This window comes from Rhinoderma darwinii, chromosome 6 (assembly GCF_050947455.1).
Source record: "Rhinoderma darwinii isolate aRhiDar2 chromosome 6, aRhiDar2.hap1, whole genome shotgun sequence".
In the NCBI taxonomy this organism is placed as follows: domain Eukaryota; kingdom Metazoa; phylum Chordata; class Amphibia; order Anura; family Rhinodermatidae; genus Rhinoderma; species Rhinoderma darwinii.
In genome coordinates, this window is record NC_134692.1 from 62,342,361 (window position 1) to 62,363,576 (window position 21,216).

The window sequence follows — 21,216 nt, forward strand, 5'->3', positions numbered from 1 at the left end:
ACCCCGCAAAAACGCACGCAAATTCGACATCATATGCATAAACAACGTGTTCAGATTTTACTTTTGCAGGAGACTCATTTCAGGACCGACCATGTGCCCACTCTGAAACATCGATACTATATGCAGTGGTTCCATAGTACCAACCCTGACGCGAAATCCAGAGGAGTGAGTATAGCTATACATAAATCTTTTCCGGTCTCGGTTGTTGCTACCCAATACGATACTCAGGGGCGTTATGTATTTTTGAAGCTTCGAATATGTGAGCGACTGTTCACTGTGGCGAACTTGTATCTTCCTAATCATGACCAGGTGCGCGTATGCAGGAGTTACTTAACGGAACTCTCCAAATTTGCAGAAGGCCTATTGGTAACTGCAGGAGACTTTAATTTCACAATGGGCAGGGTTGCAGACTCCTCCTCGGGCAGATCCTCGGTTCCCGCTTCTCAGTTGGCTTCCCTTAAAGGCATGGTGTCGCCCCAAAAACATGTTTTTTTTTAAAAATTTAAACATTTAGTGTGTGGGTGATAAAACATTGTTCAAATTTTTTTTATTTTTTTTCGCGAGTCAGGAAATATTATAAATTTTTTCAAATTTATAATACTACCCATTTTTGGTCACTAGATGGAGCTGTTTGGAGCTAGTTCCCAAAATTGCAGCATTGCAACATTGGGTTAAAAGCTATCGCTCTAGTGAGCGCTCAGCATCCCCCCCTCCTTTATCCTGGCTAGTGCCGGGATAAACGAGGGGTTTGAAAGGTTTAACCTCCTACACTGTGTGTCGCCATTTTTTGAGGTAACCCACAGTGTAGTAGGTTTACATGCAGTAGTAAACACACACAAACACTAACATACATTGAAATCGCTTACCTGCTCCTGCCGCCGCGGCCCGTCCGCTCCCTTTGCTGCCGCTGTCCCATGTGCACTTGTCCGGAAGCCGCGACCGGAAGTAGTAATATTACTGTCCGGCCGCGACTTCCGGTCCACAGGAAAATGGCGCCGGACGGCGCCAATTTCGAATAGGACTGTGTGGGAGCGGCGCATGCGCAGTTCCCACACAGACGCCGTACACGGCAGTCAATGGGACGGGAGCCGTTCGCAGTCCCTATGGGACTGTGGCTGCCGTATTCCATGTCTGTGTGTGTCGTTAATCGACACACACAGAAATGGAACAAAAAATGGCAGCCCCCATAGGGAAGAAAAAGTGTGAAAAAAAGAAACAGTAAAACACAAACACACAAATGAAAATAAACGTTTATATTAAGGCACTAACATCTTTAACATATAAATAAAATATTTGTGATGACACTGTTCCTTTAAATCTAAACTGTTTGGTATGCAAATGGTGGACATTTGGCGGATCCTCAACCCCCAAACACGGGATTACACTTTCTATTCTCCAGTACATGACATGTACAGCAGGATAGATTTGTTTCTTATTAGTCACCATCTACTTTCCTGGTCCCCGAAGTCTCAGATTGGAACTATGATTTGGGCAGATCATGCGCCGGTTTACTTGTCTCTTATCTTCCCAGATACTAAACAGCGGGAATGGCACTGGCGGTTGAACCCCCATCTTTTACGGGATGCGGTTTGCCAAACGGCAATTAACAAATCCATCTCGGAGTTTCTGGAGCATCATGAGGAAGACTCCACCCCTCTGCCGGTTCAGTGGGAGGCATTGAAAAGTGTATTAAGAGGTATATTTATACAGCAAGGCTCGAGATTGAAGAGGGAACGGGCTTTCAAAATTGATAAGCTCTTGTCCCAGATACAGACATTAGAGACCACTCACAAGCAGTCCCAGCACCCCCAGACTTTGGCAGAGCTACTAGAAGCGCGAAATTCGTTGAGGAATTTATTAGATCAGGCGCATGCGTCGTTTCGAGACCGGATGAGGCGTTTCACATATGAACATTCTAACAAATGCGGGAAGGCATTAGCTAATTCATTACACCCACGGGCCCCTCAATCCTTTATACCGGCGATTAAAACAACACAGGGTGAGGTCAAACATAAGCCAGAAGACATTGTTAACACATTTAAGGACTACTATCAGGCCCTATACAACCTCAGGGAGCCTTTGGCGGACATGTCTCCAAGTACCCTTCAACAGAGGATTGATTCCTATATTGAACAGACGGCGCTGCCGACTTTGGAGGAGACAGAGACGGCCTCACTAGGGGAGGCCTTCTCGGAATCTGAAATACAGGCAATCATAAAGTCAGCTCCAGCGGGTAAATGTCCGGGTCCGGATGGATTCCCGGCATCCTTTTACAAAACCTTTGTTAATAAACTTCTCCCCTATATGACTAAGGTTTATAATGCAGTTACAACCTCCGTGCCATTCACTCCGCAAACGTTGGCGGCAACCATCACTGTGATCCCCAAACCAGGGAAAGATCCCTCGGCATGTTCTAATTACCGTCCAATCTCCCTGATAAATGTAGATGTAAAACATTATTCTAAGGCTATTGCAAATAGACTAGCCCCACTTCTACCACGTTGTATTCACGGAGATCAGGCGGGATTTGTTCGACATAGAGAGGCTAGGGATAACACCAATAAAACTACTCTTTTAATCTCCTACGTCCAGAAAAAGTCGCTACCCACATGTTTAATATCGGTTGATGCGGAAAAAGCCTTCGATCGGGTACACTGGGGGTTCCTGAAGTCGGCGTTGAGCCAGGTTGGGATCGGCCCCATTATGCTAGATAAGATACTGTTCCTATACCAGACACCTACTGCAAGGGTTAGGACAAACGGAATACTTTCCACAACATTCTCGATTGCTAACGGCACTAGACAGGGATGCCCCCTGTCACCATTACTTTATGTCATCACGATGGAGCATCTAGCTGTGGCTATACGTAATTCCCCAGACATAACAGGGATCGGAATAGGTAGAGATTGTCATAAATTGGCCCTATATGCGGATGATCTCTTGCTCTTCGTGACAAACCCGGTGATCTCCCTACCAGTACTTATTAGAGAATTTGAAGTATTTGGCCAGGTCAGCAACTTTTAAAGTAAATTATACGAAAACTCAAGCACTCAACATCTCCTTATCTGCTGAGACACTAGAGCTACTAAAGTCATCCTTTAATTTTAAATGGCAGGCGAGGTCAATCAAATATTTGGGAGTTCAGATTCCCAGGGATCTGGTGGATCTATTCACTCTCAATTATCAGCCGTTACTACAAGCCACTCTCAAAAATTTACTGTCATATGATCGAGCTCAGCTCTCATGGTTTGGCCGCATCAATGCAATCAAAATGGACATCCTCCCTCGGTTTTTATATCTGTTTCAGGCTCTCCCAGTATTAATCCCCGGAACATTTTTTAAGGCATTGGAGAAAGCTTTTCGGAAATTTGTGTGGGGCACATTGAGGCCACGCCTTAATATGAAGTCACTATCCCGTCCAAAAGTGAAGGGGGGAGCAGGACTCCCGGACTTGGTCACTTACCATCAGGCCGCAGTACTAGCAAGGGTGGTGGACTGGTTCCATAATGGACCCAAGAAACAATGGGTAGGGGTTGAACAATCCATAGTCGCGCTCTCACTTAGATCACTGCCATGGATTCTTCCTGATTATAGGCCGGCACTTACGACCCTGCCCCTGCTGACCCAGCACTGCCTCACTCTATGGGACAGACTGATGGTTAGAAAGGGCCTTCACATAGACCCGGACTCCTTAGCCCGCTGTTTGATAACCCAGAATTTTTACCAGCCGTCAATAAGAAAGAGTTTATGATGTGGTCCTCTTCTGAAAACACGAGATTATGTCAGGTAATGTCGGAGAGGGGGAAGCTCCCTTCCTGGTCTGAGTTGCAAGGGACTTGCCCGGGGAGGAAGCTTTCCTGGATGGAGCATGCCCAATTGTCCACCTTTTTACGCTCGGCGCTACCGGGTGGGATACATATCGACACTAGCACTGCGTTTGAGTCGTTGTTGCTTCAAACTGAGCCTCCGGAGCGGGTGATATCTAACCTGTATACCTTACTTTCAGAGGCCGGTGACAACCAGCCTCCTGCATACGTCAGCACATGGGAGCGAGAACTAGGAGTAGTCCTGTCACAGGCTGAGTGGGATCGAATATTTTTTCTGACTCACAAAATGCCGGTGGCATGTCAGGCACAGGAAAAAAACGTCAAAATCCTGACTAGATGGTACCGTTGCCCACAGAGTCTGAACAGAATGTACCCTGAGGTGTCAGATTTGTGTTGGAGATGCGGGACCGAGACCGCAACAATGTTGCACATCTGGTGGTCATGTCACGTTTTGCAGACCTTCTGGAAAGCGATTTTTGAAATCTATACAGAAGTAGAAGGTACACAGCTGGTACCCACTCCTCAAATGGCTTTGCTATCTCTAATTCCGGGCCCTCTGCCGAGTATTAGAAAGGGGTTATAGTAAAGAAAGGAGGAGACCTCCAGCTCACCAGTAGTTGCGTCTCCAGACACCTCGCACGGATCCCCGCTACGGCCAGCGGTAGGTATATCAGAAAAAAGAAAGAGAAAATCCAGCGCTGTGTTTGATTAAAAAGGAAAATTGTTCCCAATTTTATTGAAAAAATGGTTAAAAGTTACACGGAGACGCAGTCTCAGGGTGTATATATAGCGGGCTGGATGACCTTGGCCAAACCCGCTGATAAAGGAGGGGCTGTAGTAATTCTGAATACATCTGACAACATCCAGGAGGCACATAGACAACTCTAAGACAAAAAATACTACACCCTGCTTAATGAAGACCGCACCAAACAATACACAGTAGAACTTGTCCATATCATCAATAGTTTCAACGCTGTATCAGACAGTTTACTGGACCTTATACCAGACAATGCCAGAATGGGAACATTCTACGTTACCTAAAATACATAAAGAAGGCAATCCAGGGAGACCAATCATTTCAGGTGTTGGGACTTTAACTGAGAATATTTCTGGCTGGGTGGAAAATACTCTAAAGCCCTTGGTGAGGTGCACACAAAGTTATGTCCAGGACACCACAGACGTCCTCTGCAAACTCTCAGTCCTAGGTCCACTGCCAGAGGGAACAATATTGGCAACTATGGATGTGGAGTCTCTGTATTCTAACATCCCCCATGAGGATGGCATAGCCGCATGCCAACACTTTCTTCAAAAGAACAATCTAGAGACAGAGCCAGCCCTACAACTCATCAGGTTCGTACTCCATCACAATTATTTTTATTTGACAAAGATCTATATCTGCAATGTATGGGAAGCGCTATGGGTAGCAAAATGTCACCACAATATGATAACCTGTTCATGGCCAAACAAGAGGAAGAGTTTTCATCAACCTGCGCAACTAAACCTCTAGCATATTTCCGGTACATTGATGACCTGCTGATAATCTGGGCAGGCTCTGAACATTAACTGCTGTCTTTCCATAAAAACTTCAACAAGTTCCATCCTACCATCAAACTCACTCTCAACTACTCAAAATCCCAAATACATTTCCTGGACATGACCATATACATGAGAAACAATACCATACAAACAACAATTTACCATAAACCTACAGGCCAACCAGCATTTCTGAGATGGAACAGCTTCCATCCGAGACACATAAAGAAATCCATCATCTACAGCCAGGCTCTGCGCTACATACGGATCTGTTCAGACAGTGAAGACAGAAAACAACACCTGCTATCACTGTGGAATACATTCTTACAACAGGGATACCATCCAAGGATTATAGACAATCAGATCTACAGAGCAACAAGAATTCCAAGGAGCAATTTTCTGGAGTAGAAAAAGAAGGAAGACAACAGCAGGGTGCCCCTAGTGGTCATATACAACCGCCAAATGAACATCTTGAGGAAAATTGCTGCTGATCTCCAACCTGTATTCAACAAAGACCATAAACTGAAGGAAATATTCCCGGATTTTCCTCTCCTTGCATACAAACAGCCACCAAACCTAAGGAATCTCCTGGTCAGAAGTGCCCTCTCATCACCATCAGAGACTGGCACCTTTCCTTGCAACAGTAGAAAATGAAAGACCTGTACCAACATCTTATCATCAAACACCATCCACATACCAAACACGCAGCAGGACTATAAAATCACTGGCTCGTACATGATCCTGTGTACAAGGTGCATCAATAAAGGAATCTACATTGGGGAAACCATACAAAAACTACAAACCAGGATGAATCTCCACAGACACAATAAAACAGGAGGTGGATACACCCGTGGGGAAAACACTTCTCTGGACCTGATCACAGTATGGCAGATTTAAAGGTCCTAATTCTGAAGGGTCCTTTTAAAAACAACAGAGAAAGAAAAATTTGGGAATTCAAGATGATGATAAAATTCCAGTCATTGACACAAAGCCTCAATCTAACACCAGGATTTATGAGCCACTACATGGACACACGTCACGTCCCCCATCAGACTGACTCCAGATGCCTTAAAGGAACAGTGTCATCACAAATAATTTTTTTATATGTTAAAGATGTTAGTGCTTTAATAAAAACGTTTATTTTCATTTGTGTGTTTGTGTTTTACTGTTTCTTATTTTTACACTTTTTTCTTCCCTATGGGGGCTGCCATTTTTTGTTCCATTTCTGTGTGTGTCGATTAACGACACACACAGACATGGAGTACGGCAGCCACAGTCCCATAGGGACTGCGAACGGCTCCCGTCCCATTGACTGCCGTGTACGGCGTCTGTGTGGGAACTGCGCATGCGCCGCTCCCACACAGTCCTATTCGAAATTGGCGCCGTCCGGCGCCATTTTCCTGTGGACCGGAAGTCGCGGCCGGACAGTAATATTACTACTTCCGGTCGCGGCTTCCGGACTTGTGCACATGGAACAGCGGCAGCAAAGGGAGCGGACGGGCCGGAGGGAGCCGCGGCGGCAGGAGCAGGTAAGAGATTTCAATGTATGTTAGTGTTTGTGTGTGTTTACTACTGTATGTAAACCTACTACACTGTGGGTTACCTCAAAAAATGGCGACACACAGTGTAGGAGGTTAAACCTTTCAAACCCCTCGTTTATCCCGGCACTAGCCAGGATAAAGGAGGGGGGATGCTGAGAGCTCACTAGAGCGAGGGCTTTTAACCCAATGTTGCAATGCTGCAATTTTGGGAACTAGCTCCATCTAGTGACCAAAAATGGGTAGTATTATAAATTAGAATTAATTTATAATATTTCCTGACTATTTCCTGACTCGTGAAAAAAATAAAAAAAATTTGAACAATGTTTAATCACCCACACACTAAATGTTTAATTTTTAAAAAAAAAACATGTTTTTCTGGCAACACATTCCCTTTAACTCCTAAGTCATCACCCCTATAACCTCAGTTTTATTGCCCCGGCTTATCCTAATGATGTATCACCTCATGTACTAATTGTCTGTGTGTAACATCTAAATGTTGTGCTTTTTCTAAGTCATTCATTTGTTAACTCGCCTGAAGAAGGGGCCTCTGCGCTCTGAAAGCCGCATATTGAACTTTTATGGTTAGCCAATAAAGGTATCATACCTATTATACTTTTGTCTATTTGACACAAAAGTATTTAACATTTCATATTGTCTCTGGCTAACACGGTACTACACTATTTTTTACTGTACTATGTTTTTTCAGAAAAGAAATAGATTTTCATTTTTACAGACTAATTCCAATATATTTAGCGAAAAACCTGTGTGGTCAAAGTGCTAACTATACCATTAGATAAATTCCTTGAGAGGTGTAGTTTCCAAAATGGGGTAACTTTTGGGGTGTTTCCACTGTTTTGGCACCACAAGACCTCTTCAAACCTGACAAGGTGCCTAAAATATATTCTAAAAAAAAGGAGGTTCAAAATCCTCTAGGTGCTCCTTTGCTTCTGAGGCCGGTGTTTCAGTCCATTAGCGCACTAGGGCCACATGTGGGATATTTCTCAAAACTGCAGAATCTGGGCAATAAAATATTGAGTTGCATTTCTCTGGTAAAACCTTCTGTGTTACAATTTTTTTTATTAAGAAATGAATTTCGGCAAAAAAAAAAAAATTTGTACATTTCACCTCTACTTTGCTTTAATTCCTGTGAAACGCCTAAAGGGTTAAAACACTTTCTGAATGCTGATTCGAATACCTTGAGGGGTGCAGTTTTCAAAATGGCGTGATTTATGGGGATTTTCTAATATATAAGGCCCTCAAAGCCACTTCAGATCTGAACTGGTCCCTGAAAAAATGGCCTTTTGACACTTTCTTTAAAATATGAGAAATTGCTGCTAAAGTTCTAAGCTTTGTAACGTCCTAGAAAAATAAAAGAATGTTGAAAAAACGATGCCAACCTAAAGTAGACATATGGGAAATGTTAATTAGTAACTATTTTGTGTGGTATTACTATCTGTTTTACAAGCAGATACGTTTAAATTTAGAAAAATGCAAATTTTTGCAAACTTTCTCTAACTTTTGGTGCTTTTCAGAAATAAATACCAAATTTATCAACCAAATTTTTTCACTAACATAAAGTACAACATGTCACGAGAAAACTATCTCAGAATCGCTTGGATAGGTAAAAGCATTCCAGAGTTATTACTGCATAAAGCAACAGATTTGAAAAAATTGGCTGCGTCCTGAAGGACAAAACAGGCTGGGTCCTGAAGGGGTTAGCTTTATTTTACGGGTCAGTACGATTCGCCGATACCTAATTTATAGCACTTTTTTATGTTTTACAACTTTTTGCACAATAAAATTACTTTTGTAAAGAGAATGTATCTGTTTTCTGTTGCCAAGTTGTGAGAACCATAACGTTTTAATTTTTTTGTTGACGGAGCTGTATGAGGGCTTGTTTTTTGCGAGACGAGCGATAGTTTTTATAGGTATCATTTTTGGATACATGCGACTTTTTGATCACTTTTTATTCCAATGTTTGTAGGCAAAGTGACCAAAAAACTGAAATTCTGGTAATTTTTTACAAGTTTTATTTTACATCGTTCACCACATGGAATAAATAACATAATATTTTTATAGTTTAGGTCGTTACGGACGCGGCGATACTAAATATTAGGTCCAACTGTCAGATTTTTTTTTCTAATACATTGCATTACCTATGAATTGCAATGTATTAGATCTGTCAGTCATTCACTGACAGCAAGCAGATTAGGCTTCACCTCCCGGCTGAGCCTAATCGGCTTCCGTAATGGCAGAGCAGGAGGCCATTGTTAAGTCTCCTGTTGCCATAGCAGCAGTCGCCAGCCCTGATTGCATGGTAGGGCTGGCGATCTGCAAGCAACCTCGAAGATGCAGCGATCGCTGCATCTAAGGGGTTAATGGCAGGGATCAGAGCTAGCTCCGGTTTCTGCCGTTACAGGTGGATGTCTGCTGTAACATACAGCGGATATCCACTGCTGATGATGCCAGCTCAACTCCTGAGCCGGCGGCTACGGAAGCCTTTCAGGCTCCGCCACCGGGCGGGTCCCGGAAGGTTTCCGTACTAGGCAGATTGGGCGACCAGTATTAGGCCTCCGGTTGTCATTGTAGCCACCGGAACCCCTGCAATTTCATTGCTGGGGTTCCGACGAGCTGCAAACAACTTAAATGCAGCGATCGCTTTTGACCGCTGCACTTAAGGGGTTAATGGAGGGGATCAGAGCAAACTTCAGACCTCGCCATTACCCTAGGGTGTCAGCTATAACATGCAGCCGACACCCGGGGCTGGTGGCACCGACTCAGCTTTTGAGCCGGCGTGCACCATTTGTCGTATGGATACGGCAAAATGCGGGAAGCACTAGCTTTCCATGACGTATCTATACGACAAATGTCAGGAAGGGGTTAATATAACAGTGTATCAGTGTGTTTGGTGCAACTCTCTAAATACTTTTTATTTAAAATTATTTTTACTTTTTGAGATACAGCTGCTTTATATCCTGTATACAGAGCAGCTGTATCTAGTGCTAAAACCTGTATCCGTCAGGTTAGTGGCACTGATGGGTACTGTGTCAGCGGGTTGGAGGGGGTTGAATTGCGTGTGAGGGGGCCCAAGTTGTGTCAACAGCCCAGGGTACACTTAATACGCCACCGGTTGAGATGTATGTATGTATATATATATGTATGTATATATATATATATATATACACACACACATACGACAAATGCATGGGCTACATGGCTTTTTTGCGCCATACCTATTCAAAAACTGGTCTGTGACAATATTTATAACGGTGGCTCATTGCTGGTTGTGACTACAGGATCCTTCCATGCTGAAGCGCCACACAAGCCTGTTCAGTGGTGTCTTCTACGCTGGAATTTCTCTGGGTAGGTCCTGCAAGCAACTTCATACTAGTCTTTTCAGCTATGAATGCCTGTAAATTCTACCACTAGCAACTCCATTCCTGTCACCTCACTAGGGAATTGTCCATACATCCCAGACAACCAAGCGCCCACACCAAACACTACACCGCTACCTCCCTGTCACCCAGAGAGCGGGAACACTGGTTTTACTTCCGGCTCCATCCCCTCAGCACTCATGCGCAAAGTGCGACCTAAACCCCGCCCCTCCCCGTTGGTTGGCTGTCGGAACTGCTGGGGCATGGCTAGCGTTCTGTTGGAGTAGAGCCTGCAGTGCAATGCCGCGCCCGACACTGAGGGGGGGGGAAAAAAAATAGAAGCCGCCCAGCAGCAGAGGAAGGAGAGAGAGGAGCGAACAGCACAGTGACGCGGCGGAGGTGTAGTTTGACGCGGTGTGTTACGTGGTGGGGAAGAGAATAAAAAAAGCCCAGCGAGATCCCAGCCGCGAACGAAAGCAGTGACGGAGGAGAGGCAGTGTAACCCGGTAAGAGGAAGGAGGAGGAGAGGGAGAGGCTGGAGGAGAGACGTGGAGCAGGCCGCAGCACCGGGCTCTCCTCTTTAACATAAGGGCACACTTACAGTGGGCTCGGAGCTTGTTAGGAAGCCTTTTCCCGACATTTGATATTTTTATTTTTTTTCCCTTCCCCTTGGTTTACGTGTAAATGCCTGTGCGTGCAGAATACGAACATGGAGACACTGCTGACCCGTGTTGAGGAAGGAAGGCTAGGGAGTGAAATAGCCGCGAAACAAAGGATAATGGCGGCCGCTGTGAGGCAGCCGGGGATAGCGGCCTGAGCCGGGGGTGTACAAGGCAGACATGGGGGTCACCTGGAAGCGGGGGGAAAGGGTCGCACTCCCCGGATCGCTCCAGGAAACTATATCTACTCGTGTAAAATCTCTCCGATAACTATTTATCCGGACCTGAGAGTTGTGTAGCTTTTTCTTTATTTTCAATGTTACATAATAATCTTGAGATTCGTGTAAATGGCCTGTACTCATGTCTGCCCTGTTCTCCCGCCTTTATATTCATATATTTCTGATGAGTGTGACTGCGCTAGGGGGTTGTAGCTGAGTGTAAGCTCTTGGATACACATTGCCAGGGCAAGGTTTGGTCAATTCTGGTTTTGCATTTGGTTTTTCTTTTATTGTGTTGTACAATCCAGATGTAAAATCAGAATTCACTTTAATCTGTCCCTGGTAATCTGCGCTTTACCAGGGAAATGTGTTGGTTTTTTTTCTATGTTGCAGTGATTTATTTTTGACAGTTCTGTAATCTGGTCTCTGTTGTGGTGTTTTTTCCTTTATACAAAATACAATTGAATATACATTAATCCACTTTACAACACCGATTTTATAAATGATGTGGCTCGAGCTCAACCACCTTTCATGTGTTGCACGACTGACTTTAGTGCTCCTTCACTTTTCCCATAGACATCAATAAATGTGTTGCACTGCAGTGTCTGTTTCTATTGTGTGACTTCACATGAAGGTTGCAGCTTTTGTACATGGATTGTATATGGTCCTCTAGGCCAAAGGTCTCTAGTTTAATAAAGTGTATAGAAGAATGTGATGACAGCATGACAGGCCTTAATGTAATCGAGACTGACAGTGATAGACTGACAGATGAGTACAAAGCACCGCATGAAATTATAGTGGTTCACAGCTATAGATCGTTCTGTTTCAACCCTGGCAGGACAAATTCAAAAAGCAACATTGCCAAGGTGCCTAGAAAGTTTAAAGAGACTCTGTCACCACATTATAAGTGCCCTGTCTCCTACATCATGTGATCGGCGCTATAATGTAGGTGACAGTAATGCTTTTTATTTAGAAAAACAATCTATTTTTACCACTTTATGAGCGATTTTAGATATATGCTAATTCGTTTCTTAATGCCCAAGTGGGCGTGTTTTTATTTTAGACCAAGTGGGCGTTGTACAGAGGAGTGTATGACGCTGACCAATCAGCATCATGCACTTCGCTCCATTCATTTACACAGCAGATAGCGATATAGCTATATCGCTATGTGCAGCCTCATACACAAGCCCTAACATTACTACAGTGTCCTGACAGTGAATATACATTACCTCCAGCCAGAACTAAAATTCTGTAACAAGTACTGGATGTGTGAATACACCCTCATTGTAGCTTGGGTTTCTTTCTGTAGAGGTTCTCATATGCTTGGCCACTAATATAAAATTGTGGATGTTTGAGTACCCTAAATGGCTCCTGTCGTATCACCTTTTATCAATATATATGGTTGGGCTATGGGAATTTTGAAGGGGTTTTCCAGTTTGAAGAATGTCGTCTTATCCTCAGGATATGCCATTAATATCTGGTCGGTGGGGGTCCGACTTTTTTTTCAGCTGTTTTTGAAGGGTCCTTGGCACTCGTACAAGCGCTGCTTCCACTTCATTCCTGTCACTGCTGGTACTGTAAATCACCGATACACTTATAGTGGTTCACAGTATTGCAGCCTTCTCCCATTAATTTGAATGGTAGAAGGTTGTGATACCGTGTACCGCCTCTTCACGTGTCGTCAATTCAGTGGGGCATGGGTAAGGAGTGAAGGGGAGCATTGTGGATATGAGCGCCACAGCCCTTTCAAAACCGCTAATTGGTGGGGGTGCGGAGAGTTGGGCTACAATTTCTTCTAACTGAAAACCCCTCTTAGGGCCTGTTCACACTGAGTTTTTTTTTTTTACATCAATGGGAGGCAGAGTATTTGGCAGCGTTTTATGCCCGCGGCGCTCAATGGCCGCTGGCGGAAAACGCTGTGAAAATCAGCGTGCAGGCAGAGGAAAATATGCCTCAAAATTCCATTTTAGATTTTCCTTAAAAAAAACTCCATGTGAACCCAGCCTAAAGGCTATGTATGCAGTTTGAATAAAATTTTTATTTAAAAAAAATGTTTTATTTCAGTGTAATTGGTTAAACTTTCAAAATGCTTTTTATTTAATAAATGTTTCTACTTTTTGAGATACACCTGCTTTGTATTCTTTATACAGAGCAGCTGTATCATGCGCTCAGTCCTGAATCAGTCAGGCCCGCGGGACTAACAGGCTCAGTGACAGTGGCAGGATCCACCTGTAATCGATCACATCTAAGTTATGAACGTAGGATCTAACTTAGATGTGATCCATTACAGGTGAATCGCAGGACCCACTTTCACTAAACTTATCAGTCCCGAGGACCTGACATACAGGATACAGAGCAGCTGTATCTCAAAGTAAAAATAATTAAGTATTTAATAAAGTATTTTGAAAGTTGCACCAGTCACACTGATGCTTTTTATATAAAAAAAAAAAGATTATTTTGAAAGTGTACATAGCCTTTAAGTCTCTACTGCTAGAATTTATAAAGCGCACTTAAATGTCCATCTACCAAAAATCAGACGTTCCCTAATTTGTGTTTGTGGTGGTGTAGTCAGTAAGGGTATGTTCACACGGGCTATTTTCGGCCGTTTTTCGGGCCGAAAAATCGTAAGCCGAACGCCTCCAAACATCTGCCCATTTATTTCAATAAAAACAGAGCTCTGTTCCCGACGGACCGTTTTTTTACGCGACAGTTTGGAAAAAGTGCATGTCACTTCATGGGACGTTTTTGGAGCCGTTTTTCAAAGACTCTATTGAAAACCGCTCCAAAAACGCTGCGAATATCGTGAGTGGCTTAAAAAACGTCTGAAAATTAGGAGCTATTTTCCCTTCAAAACAGCTCTGTATTTTCTGACGTTTTTGACAGCGTGTGAACATACCCTGAGGCTTTATAATGTGGGATTATTAGCACCTCTGTGAGCCAAAAGCTGTACCATATTCAAACACTGCAAAGAAGCCTTTCCTAATTTTTTTTTCCCCACAGCATTCACCAGAGGTTGTTTTGATTGATTTTTTTATTTATTTCTTTTTGGTAAATCTGTTGCTCTATCTAACACAGAGCTGTAATTTCCCCAGTGTGAATAAAGCTTTACTTAAATACTGCACAATACTAATCTCTCAATGAACTCATTGCTTGACCAAAGTGAAAACTTTTGTCAAGTTGATTGACACAATGCTCAAATTATTTAATTTCTCTACATCCCCCTTGCCACTTGGTGTTTTTTATTTTAAAATTTTTTTACATCTTCTTTTATAATAAAGTTCAAAACAACAATGTTCTGGTTTTTATTTTTGTATCTGTGTTACTTCCTTTTAGGCGGGAGAAGTATTTCTGTAGGTTGAGGCTTTGACTTTGCCTCAGTAAGGCTTGGTTCGCACAGTTTGTTTTTTTTTTTGTTTTTTTTACGAGAAAACCGCGCCAACAAATGGCAGAAAATGCCTTCCATTGATTTCAATGGGAGGCGGAGGCGTGTTTTTTTTTTTTTTCCACGAGCGGAAAAACTGGCTCGCGGGAAAAAGGGACATGCCCTATCTTTGGGCGTTAACGCCTCTGACCTCCCATTGACATCAATGGGAGGCAGAGAATGCGTATTTCGTGGCGTTTTATGCCTGCGGCGTCTTATGGCCGTGGGCGAAAATCAGTGTGCAGGCAGAAGAAAATCTGCCTTAACATTCCAAATGTCATTTTGAGGCAGATTCTGCTCCTGCAAAAAACTATGAACCCAGCCTAACTGAGATACGGGGGGTCCAAATATGCCATAAGCATGTGTTTTTCTTCATTTCTGGTACGGCTATGTGTCACTTAGGCTATCTGTGTATTACTGTACACTGCAGCTCTGAGTTTGTTTCTGTCCTAAAGGAAAGGCGCGAACCGTATATTCTTTAGACTAGTTTATAGGTTTTTCCATGTACATTTAGACTAATAGTACAGAAAAGGCATGTATTGTATGTAAATATAGATGCACGTGTATTTTACATTTTTGGAAGGTGAATGAATTTGGAACAGAACAGCACCCTTTTTGTAAAATAGGGTTTGTCATTTATTTTGAAATAATAAAATACACTGTAGACTGTTACTGTTGTGTTTTTTTTTTTTTTGTTTTTTTTTACTATTCTTATTCATTAAGTTCCAGAAAATTCCCAGTATCCAAAAGACCTGTGATGTAATTAATCAAAAGCATGGGCCCGGTCCCATGGAGCCTTTTGTCCTCTCCTATGCATTTGCTGTATAAGGTGTCCGGGCTGTAGAAAGCCGATGCAAAAGATAGAATATATCCTATCTTTTGCATTTTACGGACCATGCTGCCATACTTTTGTATGTGAGCATGGGCCAAAAATTCGGGTAGCTGTTCGCGGCCGGCCTTGCCCGTGATTACGGGCAAGGCCGAGTGCATGAGGCCTAAGTAAACTGTGGCAGATCCTAATGTATATGTATGGGGGTAGCCCAAATGTCACCTAAAATAAGGATTGGGGATCCGTTCGATTATTTTTTTTTTTTAAGCCAAACATTTTGTTTTCCTGGCATATAAGCGCTGATTGAGGTTACTTGCAGAAGCTTATATTCCCCTCTGACAGTAAAATGCATATTTTTAGGGGAGATAACAGTAAGCAGTCAGCTGTGTATGGCCAGCATTGCATACAGTATAGACTGGCAGATATATAGATGTATATTGGATATTTTTTATTTTTTTTACAAATGGTCACTTTATTCACAAAACGCTCTCTCTACCATTCTGATATCTTTCTTACTAATCTCTGATGTTATGCAAATTTCTTCAATGTGTCCCTTTAGGTGATTCTTGTTTTGTTTGTTTTCCTAGTACACCATGACACTATTTAGGCCTCATTCACACGACAGGGTTTCCCGTCCGGGTGCCAGCCGTTCATAAATCGGCCGGCACCCGGCTGCATTAGGAATAATAGACCCCTAATAGGGCTATTCACACGACCGTTTTTTTGACGGCCGGGAAAACTGTCTGTCAAAAAATAGGACATACTCTATTTTCGGCCGGGTAATACACGGCCATCACCGGAATGTGTCCCGAGTGATGGCCGGGTTTTCCGTGGCTTGCGCTCTATCTCCTCCTCACAGCGCAGAGTGCATGTGAGGAGGAGTTGATGCCATTCGGACGAATGCCTACGCTGTACACTGTGTGGCAGGGCCGGGGTGTACAGCAGGTGGAGGGAGCGCTGCGCTGGCTCCCTTCCCCTGCTTGTTAAAAGCGCCCTGGCCCGGCGACACCTTCCATGGCGCCGCTAGCAGCTGCTGTTGCGGCTGCTACTAATGTAGCGACGCCACTATAGCAGAGCAGGGAGGTATCTCCCCGTTCTGCTATGTGCTAGCTCCATTTTTAGCTCCCTGAAGGAGGGGAATCCCCGTGTGTTCGGGGATTCCGCTCCTGGACAGAGCGCTTGATGTGTCTGTCCATATCTGGGCAGGGACATCAGGGGAAACTCCTGAAGCGGAATCCCCGAACACATTGGGATTCCCCTTCAGGAGTTGCCGCTGATGTTACTGTCCAGATCTGCCCGGAACGGATGCATAACTTAATGTAAACCGGCTGGGCAAAATGGCCGATTTTACCGGCCGACACTCGGGCTCGGGTGGGACCCGGTCGTGTGAATCCCGCCTTAGTGCTCCCACGTGTATAAATTGATTGGGCTGGGAAACTTTTGGAGGTAATTCCATGGGAACTGCGACCAATCCAGGACCACGACACAGGCAAACTTTTCCCCATGTTGGAGACTTTGAAATCACCCATTTCAAAGTTTAGTTGTGTCATTGCATTCAGCAGTAGGAAGAGCTGCACAAATGTCTCAAAGGCCGGATACACATGCATGAACACTACGCTATTGAATCAGCCTAGAAATCCACATGTTACATAGTGATTTAGCCCCATGCACGCGACCATAAAAATTCCCCATAATACGGTCCGCAATTATGGACCCATTCAGTTCTATTGGCTGTGAATGCCTTTCCGTATTGCTACGAATGGGTGTCTGTGCTGTAGAACTGTGCACGGAATTATAGCGCATGTCCTATTTTTCACGGTTTACGGGCCGTGCGCCCATACTTTGGGTGATGTATAGAAAACTGTATGACTGACCAATCGGCGTCCATACACGTCTCTTGAGTCCAGCCCAGCGTGATCTCAGCTAGAATCACGAGATCCTGCTGCGACGTCACTTACTCCCGCAGGCCCTTCACCAGAGCGACGGAAGACGGACCAGACATCGCCTACAGCCGCACCAGGACGATTATCGTCATACAGTTTTTTTTTACAACGCCCACCTGGTGAAAAAAAAAAAAGCCCAGTTGGACATTAAGAGAAAATTTGCATAAATATATATATATATATATATATATATATATATATATATATATATAAAAAAAAAAACATAACTTCGGAAATAATAAACTTTTTTTAAACAAAAAACACAGGAGTTATCAGCATTAAAGCGCCTATTAGATTAGGTAGGAGATAGGGAAGCGATGAACTGGGGACAGAGCCTCTTAAAACAGGCTCTGTTTTTAAAGGGTTTGACCAGTTCTTGAAAAATAGAAAAGCTGTTAATGATGAGAAAAAAAGAGGATCCCACTAGTCCAGCGGCATTTTATCTATCTTTACAAGCCAGTCAATTGCCGCAGCGGTCACATGCCTTACTTACCAAGCAGTGATGTCAGTAGCACGGCACATGACCGCTGAGGCCACTGATTGGCTGCTGCGGTGGTGACAACCCCTTCCACAAGACACTACAGCTGTATTGTACAACAGCATGTATCAAAGGGTAAGTCCAGGATTATGAAAATCATGGCTGCTTTCTTCCAGGAAGAGCTCTATGCCCATCCATTGGTTGTGCCTGGTATTGCAGCTCAGCTCTTTTGAAGTGAAGCTGCAATACCACACGATCTGTAGACTGGTACTGCGCTGTTTCTGAAAGAAAGCAGACATGTTTTTCCCTGTTCACACGGAGTTTTTTGACAAGATTTTTGGGGCAGAAACCGCACCAAAAAACTCCTCAAACCGCCCGAAAATGCCTCCCATTGATTTCAATGGGAGGCAGGCGAGTTTTTTTACCACGAGTAAAAAAAACTCGTCGTGGTAAAAAGAAGCAACATGACCCATCTTGAGGCGGTTTCCGCCTCCAAAACCCCATTTCAATGAGTCAGAAAGAGGAAAAAAAAACCTCGATGAGTGTTTTGACGAGTTTTTGTCAAACCACTGTGCAAAAACCCACTGGAGCAGTTTTTGCAGGAGGATCAGGAAATATTGCTTCTTGGTTTAAAACTACAAAATAAGGTAAACCGCAAGAACAGGCAAAACATCTTTTGGATGAAGGCAAGGTAGATAAAAAAAAGAAAAAAAAACAGACAATATTTTGGGGTAAGCCATATTTAAATAGCCTCTGTAATTTGTTTTCCCCTTTTTTTCTTGTGGGCAAAAGTTTTGTGTTGGTAGATGTGCGTTAGGGTATGTTCACACGGCTTATTTCCGACCGTTTTTAATTCCCAAATACATGACAACCAGAGAAGGCAGGGTCAAACCTGGAGTACACCGTACAAGGGTTTTTTCTAAGGCCTCCTGCACACGGCCGCAATCTATCTGCTTTTTTTGAGGATAAATCGCGGACCTATTTTTTTTTTTTTTATGGCCCATTCAGACTACAGTGATTTACATGGATCGGTGCAGGGGCCACAAATCTGGACTGTAAAAACGCCAGGCAGGATCCGGTCCGGATTTACGTATTCACCAATACTGGTGAATTGTTGTGGATCCGTGAGTCGGATGAGACACTGATGCAAAGCAAGGTTTTTTTGCAGTCCACAGCGAACCCGTGGTTTTGTGAACCGCAAAACCAATATGGTCGTGTGCATGAGGCCTAAGGGTTGAATTGTTGTTCACTTGAGACATTTCATTTATTTTGTGCCTGATAAGTATGATAGAAGTCTTTTGCTCTGACATTTAGGGATTGTCCAACTTAAAAATAAATAAAAATAATTTTATGCTTCGAATTTAAGAGAATATATCTAGCAAAATGATGGAACAGTAGAAATTGCTGGTCGTAGCAGTCAGTCTTATGTTTTTTTCTAAAAAGGCGTTTCGAAGACCTTACACAAAGTAAGCATGTGTTCACACATTAGGTTTGTGACAAAAATTGGGTTGTTCCTGCAGCATTTTCATGGCTTTCTGCAAACCCCACCGAGATGTATGGCTCAGTCGCAGACATTTCTGCCACTTGTGAACATACCCCAGGGGGTCAACAATGATTTACGCCTCATGCACACGACTATATGTGCCGCCTAAGTCCCGTCAGTGATCAAAGGAAAGATAGGACATGTTCTATCTTTCCTTGGATCGGAGACTCGGACCGTTTTTCACACACCCAATTCACCCGCTAAAGTGAATGTGTCCATGATGACTTATCGGGTGCCACTTGGATGCCGTTAAAACGGGCCTGAGTGGCACAACGGTTGTGTGCAATAGACCTTATAGTAAGGCCACTTTCACATGGCAGTACTTTGGCCAGTATTTTGCATCTGTGTTTGTAAGCCAAAACTAGGAACCTACACAGAGAAAAAGTATAAGGCTATGTTCACACCTGTGTCGGGTTATTCTGTCGTTCTGCTCCGTTGGAGCAAAACAAGGAAATAACGGAAGCACAGTCCTGTTGCACGATGGAACCTATGGACTTTAATAGGTTCCCTCGCCTTTTCGTCAGGGTGTCTGTCATTTTACCGGAGACAAAAGCGCATCATGCTGTGCTATTGTCTCTGGTAAACTCGGCCGGACCTGCGACGGAGGCCCTTAATGGAGCCTCCAACGCAGATGTGAACGAAGCCTAAAGGAAAGATTTGTACCTCCATCATGCTTTGATCCACTCCTAGTTTTGGCTTGCAAAATACTGCTATGTGAAAGGAGCCTTAAAGTGTAGCTAACTTTCAGCAAACTTCTGACGTGATAGTGACATGTCAGAGCACTGATACCCTCACCAATCGCTAGAACGAAGCATTCTTGTGAGCGTTTAGCTGCTTCGTTTCTGTTCGGCTTATTCCGGAATGCCAATGTATTGGCGTACGGACTCATAGACTTTCCATTGAGTCCGTACACCAATATATTTCCGGAAAAAGCCAAACACACGAAGCAGCTGAGCGCTAACACGAATGCTTCGTACTAGTGATTGGTTGGGTCTCAGTGCTCGGACCCCCACCGAGCCAAACTTCTGACATGTCAGAAGTTTGCCGAACGTTTGGCTACACTTTAATATTAATAATAAACTTTAGTCTCCCCTCACTGAAACCGCAATTAAAGCAGATCTAACGTTTAAGCGGCCTTTTTAGAGTATGTTGATATATGTGTACATAATGAATAACACTCTTTCTGGCCATTATATGACTTGTATACTGCGCTCATTAGCAGTTTTCCCCTCCACAGGGTCTTTCTAATTCTCAGTTCTCTATAAATATATGCTGCTACAGCAGCATGAGGGACATCATACAGTAGTGTAGCTGAGAATCCAACTCTGGAGTGACGTATAAACCTTACCAGCTGTATGTGCCTGTGTCTCACTCTTCCTGCGCCCCTCTTCATAGACTACTATGTGCAGTGTCTGTCTTTCTCTTATCCCTCTTCCTGCCTGCTCCCCCCTCCATAGACTTCTATTGGCAGGCATTGAAGAGACACATCCTTGCAGTCAGTCTCCTCTTCTCAAACTAGGGATAGATTTTGATTGATACTAGAGGGTGGAGAGCAGATTACAGGAAAGAAGACGCAAGTGGCAGTAACTTCACACAATTTGCATGGAAAAAAAACAATATTTTAACACTAAGTAAATACAATGTTGATCTATATCAGGTATACTATTACGTTAGCATAAGTTATTAGAAAAGTTAGTGTCCGTTTAACTGACATAGATTAAGTTTATTGGATTATTTAAAGGGGTTGTCCAGTTTTTATTTTTTACTTATTTGTAGAATAGGACGTCATAGTTTTCCAATCCGCAGCATGTTAATTGTATTTGCATAATCGTTGCTTTTTTGTTGCAGGT

The 21,216-nt window shown here is 43.5% G+C and overlaps 1 protein-coding gene across 2 annotated transcripts in view; it reads left to right on the top strand.

The window, feature by feature from the left end:
- The first annotated feature begins 10,588 nt into the window (after window positions 1-10,588).
- CREB1 (cAMP responsive element binding protein 1) overlaps window positions 10,589-21,216 on the top strand; it is a 101,895-nt gene continuing 91,267 nt past the window's right edge. For both annotated transcript variants that reach the window (XM_075829878.1, XM_075829879.1), the window contains exon 1: window positions 10,589-10,781. The gene's annotated coding sequence lies outside the window, so the exon portion shown is untranslated. The remainder of the gene's footprint in view (window positions 10,782-21,216) is intronic.